General features: G+C 43.1%; 1 long non-coding RNA gene across 1 annotated transcript in view; it reads right to left on the bottom strand.

The window, feature by feature from the left end:
• Positions 1–9659, bottom strand: part of LOC127529649 (uncharacterized) — a 55188-nt gene extending 45529 nt beyond the window's left edge. Inside the window, exon 1 of the long non-coding RNA XR_007936268.1 lies at positions 9551–9659. This is a non-coding gene — a long non-coding RNA (uncharacterized LOC127529649). The remainder of the gene's footprint in view (positions 1–9550) is intronic.
• Positions 9660–11027: the final 1368 nt, after the last annotated feature.

The following is an 11027-nucleotide window of genomic DNA, read 5'->3' as shown; positions in this document are numbered from 1 at the left end:
AAAGAACACCGAAGCCAGAAAGCCGGCGAACAAAGGTGGAAGCCCCCAAGACTCGGCCTCCTTTGCTTTCTGGACACTCCTAGTGAGTAAATGTCACTCGCTTTCACTGACTGACTGAAAGCAGTCCTGCTGCAGAACTATATGGACGTTTTTTTTTCAAATTGTCCAGAAGTGGCCACGCACCGGAGAGGACAGGATGTGGTCATCTCAGGAATTGATGAATAATGGTCACCCCTTCGGGGTCGCTGTCGTCCCATCTGCACGTGGGTGAGAAGTGAACTGCCGTTCTAAACTGAGCCCAGTGATTAACTGACCTCTCCCATCTGCTGTGGACGTTTAGCATTATGTGACGCTTTACTTAACCTTTTTCAAAATGTGTTAATTCTTCAGAAAGTTTCTTAGCACTATTCATTTTCAAAAGAGTGGCAAGGATGAGAGATGCGAAGCACAAGTGCAAGGTGAACATGTCCCTAAGCCTGTCAGAGAGTTTTACATGCACACACTTATCATTCTGTCTGTAAGGGTAAAGGTGCAGCAGCCAATCCTGGCAGCATCAGGTGCTAAGCAGGAGCCAATCCGTGACAGGAAGCCAATCCACCAATTAACACCCATTTACATGAACACTTCCCTAAATTCAGTGAATCAGTTTTGATTGTAGCAGGGGCTGCAGGACCCTTTATGAGTGTCAAGCTATAAACTGGAGCAGGGGTCCTCATTGGAGCAGGGGTTCTCTACAACATTGATATTCACATATACAGTAATACTGAGGAACAGTTGGGCTTGGGGATATAAATTGATGAAAAGATCAGGGACTAAGGCTCAAAAGCCTCCCAACCTCAATACCAGGGGCTTAAACCAGTTCAGTCTGTCCTCGTAGCAGTGTGGACAAAGCAGAAACCCACCCTGAATGGGATGCCAAGAGCTTAGTCAATCTCACATGCTCACATATAGATTTTAATAGATTGGCATCCCACTCTGTGGATGCAGTTTCAGAATATTAGATAATAACATAAACTTTAGTAATCCTAAGGGTAAATTTAGACACATACAGCAGCAGAAACATGGAAAAACAAAGATGCAGACTCACAGGACAAATAAATTAATCAACGAATACACAGATACATTAATAAATAATAAAAGAGTATCATGTAGAAACAGAAAATTAAAGAATATAAGCATTGGTTTGGGGCTTCAGGAGAAAGCATTGACTTGCCCGATAGCAGTGGACAGAAAAGAACCCAGAGGCATTTCTTAGCACACAGTGGAGGAACAAGCCTGTGACTAAAAGTACTCCAAACAGCACCTCCTGGAGTGGATTTTCATGATGGCATCCAATTTTGCTTCCACTCTCTTTTCCACCACAGCTTCCATGGTGTCCAGTGTTAGAGTTATGATGGAGTAGGCTTACTTGGTAAGTTTGTTCAATTATTGCACATCAAGTTGCTTCACTCAGGAGACCACAGCATGGAACAACACACTGGCTACTATGGACTAGCAGAACATTTCCAGCAGCTTCCTGCATACAACAAAAGATCTGAGTCAACTTGAGAAGTCCATTCTGCTCTGGCTCTTCTTGAACAGTGCCACTGTGTTGCCAGACCAGTTCAGTTTGCTGCGTATGTGCTTGTAGCTCTGCGCCACATCCATGTCCTACCCCTGAATGGTGACTGGTCTGAGAGGCACACCAGAAGTCTACCACCAGCTCTTATGTTGTGCTGATGTTGGGCTCGTTCTCCTTGCACCATAAGACAGTCCTCCATAGGTTTCCTGTACTCAGATTCTTCTCCATTATTAATGCAGCCTATGATGGAGGAGTCATCTGATAATTTCTGTAGATGGAAAGTGCTGGTTTTGTACTGGAAGTCGGTTGTGTAGAGGGTGAACAGGAAGGGGGACAGGACAGTGCCCTGAAGTGCTCCAGTATTACACACCACCATTTCTGACACACAGTCCCTCCACCTCACAAACTGCTCTCTCTTGGTCAGGTTCTCCCTGATCCAGAAAACTGCTGGGGTATCAAGATCCAAAGCCTTGAGCTTTTTTCCTAAGTCAGTGAGGCAGAATGGCGTTAAAGGTGCTGAAAAAAATCAACTTTATCTTGACTGTGGGGCAGGCTTTGTCCAAGTATGTTTAGGGTCTGTGGAGTGTGTAGATCAGAGAATCTTCCGCACTGATGTGTCTGACAGGCAAACTGCAGAGGTTCGAGATGTTCTGAAACCAACATTCTGAGCTATTTTAAGACCAGCCTCTCAAAGGTCTTCAAGATGAACAAAGTAAGAGCATCTGGTCTAAAGTCTCATTCAGCATGTTAACACAGCTATGCTGCAATTATATACAAGCGTCAGCAAAAACAAACAAGAACATGTCCACTTGCAAATGTCAGTTTAGAGTGGGCTTCACTCATTTCACACAGTCATACAGTCTGACCACAGGCGCGTAAACTGACATGCTTGGGGTTTCATGGTGGATGTGGAAAGACTGCTGAACCTACAGTCAGACCACCCATCCCTTTGGCCACTAAAGTCCAGGCTGAGAGGCTGGAGTCACTATCAGTGCTTGTAGTACAGTATACCAACACTTCTAGATCTTTCCGTTTGGAGCTTTTCCATACATATTGACAAGTGTTTGTAGTCAAATGACACTTCTCAGTGCCCCTCTATACTTTTAAAACCACACTTATGAAGCCAAGCCTCTCCCCACTCTGGTCCTCGCGCTGTAACACCATGGAGGCTGTATGTAGGCTGCATATTTACAAGGTCTGCTAGCATAATGTGTATCCATCCATCTATAGTTAGTCTGCAGCACAGAAGCACCTCGAGGATCACCTCTTCTTTATTTCTGCTTCAGCTACTGGTTGCTTTTTAAATGCACATATTGAGAGCAGCATGGTGGCACAACTGGAGTTACACTGCTTCTGATATTCACTGCTCTTCATTTCACCAAGTGTGTCAGCATGCCTGGGGATGGCGGCTCCCAGTTTGGTGCCAGAGTATGCTTCTCAAGGTCCGTATTACAGAGCCTGATTTCAGAAAATGGATGGAGATGCAGCTTTTTCCTTAGCATTTTGAGACAACAATTTAAATGATGGTGCAGCAGAGCAATGGCACACGATTGGCCATGGATGCTAGTGGGTACAGTATATGCTCAGCTAAGGCTCCTTGCTGTATATAGTGACTTTAAACTTAATGTGCCCCCATTTCAAAGAGAGAGACAGAATTTGGGAGATTGAACTAAAAGATCACAGGTTGAAAGTTCAGCCAGCAGTTCAGCAGGTGGCCAGCTATATAACAGACAACATTGAGAAACACAATATAATTTTAGTAGTTTAAAAATTGATTTGAAGTGGTGAAATAATATAGCACCATTCAAAGAAAGTAAAATGCACTCCAAACTATTACATGTGACTCACTGCAGCCAATGGTAGAATACAAGAGCGAAGATCGAAGATCTGATTGTGAACTCTCCTTCCTCTCAGCTGCGCTCATCTCGCCTTGGCTTAGTGGTCAGCTTCGCAGTGGAGGGTTGCAATTAACTTGTTGAAAGAAGCTATAAAAAATATACAAGCAACAACAAGTTTTTTCTTGTTAAAAAAGTTTAAAAAGAAAATGACACTTAGCCCCTTTACCATACCTAGCCCCTGCCAGTACCCAGTCAAAATACTGCAATTCAGACGGGACAAGTGACTGAAATCATTGAAATGTTGAATAAAATGCAGAGACCCTCGGCTGCAAGCAGCAATGTCGGAGTCGCAGGTCAGCTGGGGCATCTGGTGTGGTTCAAAAGGAATGACGGGGAGAGCATTAGCTGATATTCAGACTGCTCATCATGCCATGACTGACTCCTCTGCCCTCCACTTCCACCTCAATGCTGAACGCATTCTGACTGGGCTTACGAGGCTCAGTTGGAATGAAAGTCACAAGGCAGGATGGGCAGTGACTGAGAAATCAACTCATGAGAATGGCAGTAAAAAAAACCTGTAAAAAATAGAATCCATCCATTTTCACATTCAAAGAGGTGTCATGGAAAGATGGGGCCCTGTATACCAGTGGGTAAAGCATGGTACCACACTCTGCGCAGGCCAGTGCCTCACACTCTTCAGATGGTATCTGAGGTGACGCCTCGGACACTGCTGGCTGTGAACAATGACATTCATGCTATTTTTTCATAAATCAAATGAGATTCAAATCCCCACCCACATTTTTCCAGACGTTCTAGAAGTGGGCTGTTGATACAAGACATGAGTAATCGGCCCTCAGACTGCTGCAGATCTCGTGGTGGCCTCTTATTAGCCAGCCGAGGGATGACTAAATGCAATGACTTCTTAAAATAAAAATTCTGATATTGTGTTGTGTGCTGCACACAAGGATAAGGTGACAACATTTTGTAAAGGCCAGTGGTTAGTGTTGCTGCTGCATAGCTCCAGTGCCCACGGTTCAAATCCCACCTTGGATACTGTCTCTACTTCAAAGAAATGTGTTTTAGGTTACATGGCCCTGGCAGGCCCATGAAGGACTGGGTCTCATGATAGTAGGAGCCTGAATGAGATTAAGAAGAATATTTAGGATCACTGGACTCAAAGGTATTGACCACCTCTGCCACACCGTCACTCTTTAGGCTGTGGCTTTAATGAAGAGAAGGAGGCACTCCGTGAGAATCTGAAATGTGACTTTTTGCATGTTAAACAGTAAAAGGCCGACTTCATCAGCTGGGCAGCAGGCAAAAGGCAATCTTCTCTGACTAAAGGCATTTTAAACTTTCAGGTTTTCTGAGCATCTTTGGATTGATAGCCCACCTAATAATGTGTGTAACAGCAAGCACACCACTGGCCCAACAGATGGAGCATCCAGTATTCAGTGAGTCTTTTGGTCAGGCGTTCATAATATAAAAAGGGAGTGAACCTTGCAGGCTAAGACTCCCATAATACTGGGTTATGACGACAGGCTGACTTATTGCAGTTCTCAAGGTCGTGTTGCCAATGCCATGTGGGGAATGCATGTCAACACAGTTCAAGAAGATAGACAGATAGATAGATAGATAGATAGATAGATAGATAGATAGATAGATAGATAGATAGATAGATAGATAGATAACTTTATTTGTCCTAAGGGGCAAATGTATCTTTTTAAAGATTATCAATAAATATCATATCAAATAAAAACAACACCATCACCCCTCTAACCCACACAAGAATTACAAAAAATCTGAACTTGTATGTTACTGTAAATTGCTCTCGTAGCTCTGGTTGTGTGATATGACAGCTCGTTCCACACTGAACTTCCTATTAACATTTTTCCATTCAGTGCCGTACAAACTGCCTTTATGGTACATTCAGTCATTTTTCATTGCATAAAAAATGGTAGTTAGTGTTGTAAACCGTGTTTTGTTCAGGTAAAGGCGGCAGACATTTCAAGATAAGGTAGATATACTCACTAAACATGGTGCTGGTGCTTCCCTGCATTCTATGGGGGGCGTTTGGGAGCATGCGCTGATACAGTGCATTGCCGCACCCACCACACAATGAACCACCAGGATTAAACGGGTGAAGTTTCCCATTTCCATGGCACAAAACTTGCACTTTGGTAAGCCTGTTTGCCTCATGGATTGCATGCCAGCTTATTGCCTGTGCAGAGTGTACATGTTCTCCCCGTATTAGTGTAGATCTTCCTTCCCTCAAAGATGTGCAGGTTGAGTTAAGTGGTGATTCTGAACTGTCACTGTGTGAATGTAGGGGTGCTGTATGATGGGCTGACATCCTTGTAGAGTTGGCTCCTGCCTTATTTCTAAGCACTTTAAACCTTCGGGTTTGCTGGGCAGCTTTGGTCTGATAGCCTACTAATAATGTGTATAACAGGGAACAGACTAGTCTCTGGCATCCTGTGATCCTTAATTGGACAATTGGACAATTTTAATGTCATGCCATCCATACACCATATTGCAGCATACAGTGGTATGAAACAATGCTTTCTAGGCCCGCTTATGTATAAACACAGGCCAAGTGCAAGACAAGTAAAGAACTATACTATCAATGACTAAGCTGTTTAGAGAATGTTATTTTACTATTTGCATGTTCTCCCTGTGTTGTTGTGGGGTTTCCTTCGACATGCCTTAAAGGTGTACAGTTTTGGCTAAATGGCAAATCCAAAGTGGGCGAGTGCAAATGACCTGCAATGAACTAGCACCTTTTCTAGGTCTGGACCCTGCTTTACACCCTCCAGCCCCAGGACCCTGAATTGGATTAAACAGGTTTGAGAGGCTTTGGCTCTTTTACAGTTTGTCTTACGTTAATACGAACTGGAAGGCCAAGAAACAGGATTTGGATTAGCATTACAGGACAAAATTTTCTAAACATTTTATGTAATTATATAGCTCCTCACATCCCAATAATGCATTGATTCTGCTGTTTTCTCAAAGAGGACCATCTTACATTTATTTTTTTGGCTTACACCTTTATCTAAGGCATCTCACACCATTTGCGATACAACTGTTAACGTTTCTTTTGTTTTTCCAGCTGGTGTACAGAGAAGTGAAGTGATTTGCTCATCGTCATACAACTTCAGGGTTTGAAGTCCCTAACCACTACACCAGAATGCTTGTCCATCTTCTGAAGGCCACTCCATTTGAGTGTCAAGCCATTCATCTCTGAACTCCGGTGGCATCCAGGCTCATCCCAGAACCCACTCAACCAGCTAAGGTTGTGGAGGCCTCAGTTAGAGCAATCATGTCTGGTAATGTTTTTGGTAAGTGGACATGCTTTCAGCCAATCAGAGATGATCACTGAGTGTATGACAATGTTAATGTTTCCACACAAAAGCAAAAAACATTTTTTTGTGATTGTCTGTAACAGGTGTCTCTTTTCCTCATAATGTCTGCTTTATTAGTTGCCCAACATACGGAGATCCAAATGGGTGTTATCACCAAATGCAACCGAAAGCTATTCAAGCCAACAGTTGGTGTGTGCATGATGGCACTGAAAATTATTACAACGCCATGTCCTAATGAGAACACAACATCTCTCGTCATCTGAACAAATGACTAACCCTCCTGCTAATGCTTGCAGATTGACCCAAAGGCTACTGCACAATTCAAAGTATCCCTGTGGATGCACCCTCAGGCCTCCCATCTTCACCTGTTGCTTCCATAGTAGGTTCTCAGTGACAGAGTCCTGCTAAAACACATTTAGAAAAGTGCATGAATGGTGCCATTTTTAGATTTGTCTGGCCTCATAATTCAGTATAAGGCTGCAGGAAGTTGAAGCAGCTGCAGGTGCCGGTCTGCTTGAGGGCACACGCCTACTCTCACTCATAGCAGGTCTATTTAGAGTCTTGAGCTGACGTAAAAGGCAGACTTTTAGGATGTGGGAGAAAAACCTACGGAGACACAGGGAGAACACAAAGAGCGTACGGGACTCCAGAGCTGTGAGGCTACAGCACTGATTTTGTGTCCCACTTTTTATTAATCAGATCAGTTATAAATTTGATTTACTTTTTAAAAACAGGAGATGCCAGAAGCAGATAGCATACATTTCCATATCACACCTTCATACGCCAGACTGTCATTATGAATGAAAACTGGAGTTTTAGTTTAGTCCTCAACATGGTACAAATCAGTGTGCCATCGAAAGTACCCAGAAAGCATAAGTCGATATTGTGGCCCAAGCCAAGGGGGGGCACACATTCCTCACAGATGTGGCTATGCTGATGTGCCTCCAAACTCCACTCCACTACCAACATAGTTCCGGGCAGACAGTTGCCCGTTCATTACTTCACACTATCTTTCAGCATGGGGCTTATCAGCAGCACTGCGGCTCAAGTCCTGGTCGAATGCAATATCCTGTTCCTGAGGAGCTCTTGAGTAACAAACTGTAATGCAGAGTGACTTGGTGTGAAGATGATGTGACAGCACCACCAGACTTGCATGCCTGTCACAATATAGTCTTCCTTGTTAGATAAGCAGAGATAAAATGGCCTGTATTCAGCAACAAAGCAGACTGCATGCTGTGCTCAAGAGCAGCAGGCGAGCACATCCTCAATCCGCAGGGGGGGCCACTTGATAACGGGGCAGGTGTTGGATCCCACTCAGGCATATACAGTACCAGTAAAGCCTGCTGCACAAAAAGCCCCTGAGGGATGGGGCACAGGGATGTCGCCACTTCTTACACATGATCTTATTTTCCTACTCTTATTTCAGGGTCTTCAAATCCATAGGTCCAAATTTGACTCAGCTCAAGCATGTTGGCAAGGGGTTTTACCAAACAAAAACCCAAGGTCTTCAGCTTCTCCAACACACCCAGTACAACATAAGGACAGCATGTCTGATACAGTGGCCCTTGGTCACCTACCAGAAGACTGACCAATAGTAGCGTTGAGTAAGCATCCCACCCAGTCCCTCATTTTGAAAAAGCAGAAGAGCCCTGATGCTTTATAAGTCATATGTGGTCAGCTGAAATGCGTGAGTGGTCAAGTCAATACACGTTTTACGCAACATCAACATCACGCAGCACAGCTCTCCACATGCAGTTCCCAGGCAATGTGACATCCTAGCTCCCACCACACATTCCCCCATACACGTCAGAGTAATGACAAATTAAAAAAAGTTAAAAATGATGAGAACCTGCTGCTAACAGTATCATGAACCTTGTAAATAATGCACAATCATAAAGAGGCAATCCAGAAGATTCCTCAAGGAATGAGGCTGAGTGTGGTTCAACTCCAAGCTGAGCTTATGTTGAACATAAAAGGTAAAAAACAATTCCCTTTTTTTGGGGGGGGTGGGGTTAAGGACTTAAAACCACCACAGAAAGTGAACTTTGGCTCTTAAATGTCGGTGAGCGTACTTAATATGTCATTAAAACCGTGTCAGCCACAGAACAAGTACTATGTGCACATTGACTACTAAGCCAAAATTCATATCTCATTGGTTACGATTATGGCTAGCACTGTTGGCACATAGATCCAGTTACACACCCAGTCACCTGTGTGGTGTTTACACTTTCCTCCAATGTCCTTAAATGCTGGTGGGTTTGTTAATTGGCATTGGGCCAGGCACCTAACCCAGAGGCGATTATGTTGTGGTCCTCATGCTAGTGGGACAAGGTCCAAACCCTGCCATTGATCTTGAAATGGACTTTTATTTGGTTTTAAGGTGGATTGCAAAGTGATTATTAGTGGATGCAACATTCACTCAGTGGTCCCTGTTAGTGGTCATCAGGCAAGCACTGGTTTCTTCTCTTGCTACAATCAGAAGGAGATATAGTCACCTGCTTCTTGAAGCATGAAACCTAATCAAGGACTTTGGTGTTTGATTTGGGTGTGGACAATGGATTAGCCTTTAGTTCTGTTTTGATTCTTCCAGCTGATACCATTGAAAGTAAGGACAAATTCCCTTCTTGTGGCAACTGGATGTAACCACTGTGCTAACTGCAATCTCTCAGTAGCAGGTCATGATGATTAATATAAGACACCACACTTATGGGAATTAACTGCTTACTTAGGCGGATCACTGTAGTCATGTATTATCTCATAACCAGTAACGGTGCACTGCACGAATACACTTGACTTGAGCATTCATAGTTTTCATCCTCTTTCTCTGTACGTTTAGCATTCGTTTGCTCAGAGGTTGATGCACTTGCTGCTTCCTGAGCAGCTCTTCTTTTCACCACCCTAGCGGCTCGCTTCAAATCTTCTTTCATCCGCATCTTTTCACTATAAAAGTGATTAAGTCAGTGTTTGTGTTGCAATTACTTAGTACGTTTTTAATTTTCCACGTAAGCTGGCACTTAAATCATTCTTGAGGCAGATTGAAGACTTAAGATATGAAGAGGCAGAGGAAGTGATGGCGAAGGTGGTAGGGATGAGAACGGCGCCCATACGCATGTACTGCACGGCTGCCCTGCTGGCCGCTGCCGAGAGTTGATACTACAATAAAAATAAAATAAAGTATAAAAATCATCACCCAAAGGCGGACAGTAGAGGTCACGTAGTATATGCGTACCAAATGTCAGGTCAATAGGTCAAACGGTTTACGAGCTACAGGTGATTTAAAATCCTAGACAGACAAAAAGACAGCCACAGTAGCGTATTATATATGATGTGCCGAGGTCAATTTCAATTATTTTTCATTGAATCACATCTTATTCCATCATTTGCTCCATTTTGTAGATGTCACTGCAGTTTAGAATCAAACAAAAACAGTGCAGCAAAATTTTAACACGTGCGCTCATGCACCTATGAGTGCTGCAAGTCTGCTACAATGCACATAAACACAAAAAAGTGGAGGTCCGATTGAGGCAAGAATTGAACTGAAACATAGAACGTGGCTGCAAATAAACCACTCAGGTTCTAGCACAGCCCCCCCTTGGCCAAGCCACCGTTAATCCTAAACTTTTAATCCAACAATAACGATTCAGTGGCGAACCTTCAGTTTCATAACATTTGTAGGAGTGGGTGACAATGCAATGATTTATCACTTATTTTGTTGTAAAAGAAGTTTCCCACAAGAAAACCTAACAGTCACTAAAAAAGGAATCAAATTAAGTAAAAGCTAAGAAATGAAATTACTAGAATAGATGAAGAACAAGCCAGGCGTCCAAGTGAAGCTCTTCACAGGAAAAGGCAGGCCTTGCATACAGAACTTAACATCTTAACAACTAAAGAAACTGAACAACTTATTTATAAGTCTAGACAGCATTACTATGAACACGGAGAAAAAGCTAATAAGCTTTTAGCTCAACAAATTCATAAACAAGAAGTTCACAATGCAATACCAGTAATCACCAACAAGAATGGAGAAGAAATCATCGACCATAATAAAATAATGCACACATTTAGAGATTACTATAAGTCTTTATATTCCACTGAGCCCAAAGAAGACAACACGCAATCTAATGCATTTCTGGATAATTCACAAATACCACAAATAGATGCTTTAAGTGCTGAGGAACTAGATAAACCTCTAACGCTAACAGAATTACTAGACGCTATAAAGTCACTACAAAGCGGGAAATCATCAGGCCCTGATGGTTACCCCGT

The sequence above is a fragment of the Erpetoichthys calabaricus genome, chromosome 11 (genome assembly GCF_900747795.2).
Source record: "Erpetoichthys calabaricus chromosome 11, fErpCal1.3, whole genome shotgun sequence".
NCBI classification, from domain to species: domain Eukaryota; kingdom Metazoa; phylum Chordata; class Cladistia; order Polypteriformes; family Polypteridae; genus Erpetoichthys; species Erpetoichthys calabaricus.
The sequence above is the reverse complement of the archived record's forward strand: the minus strand, read 5'-3'. Positions and strand labels throughout refer to the sequence as shown.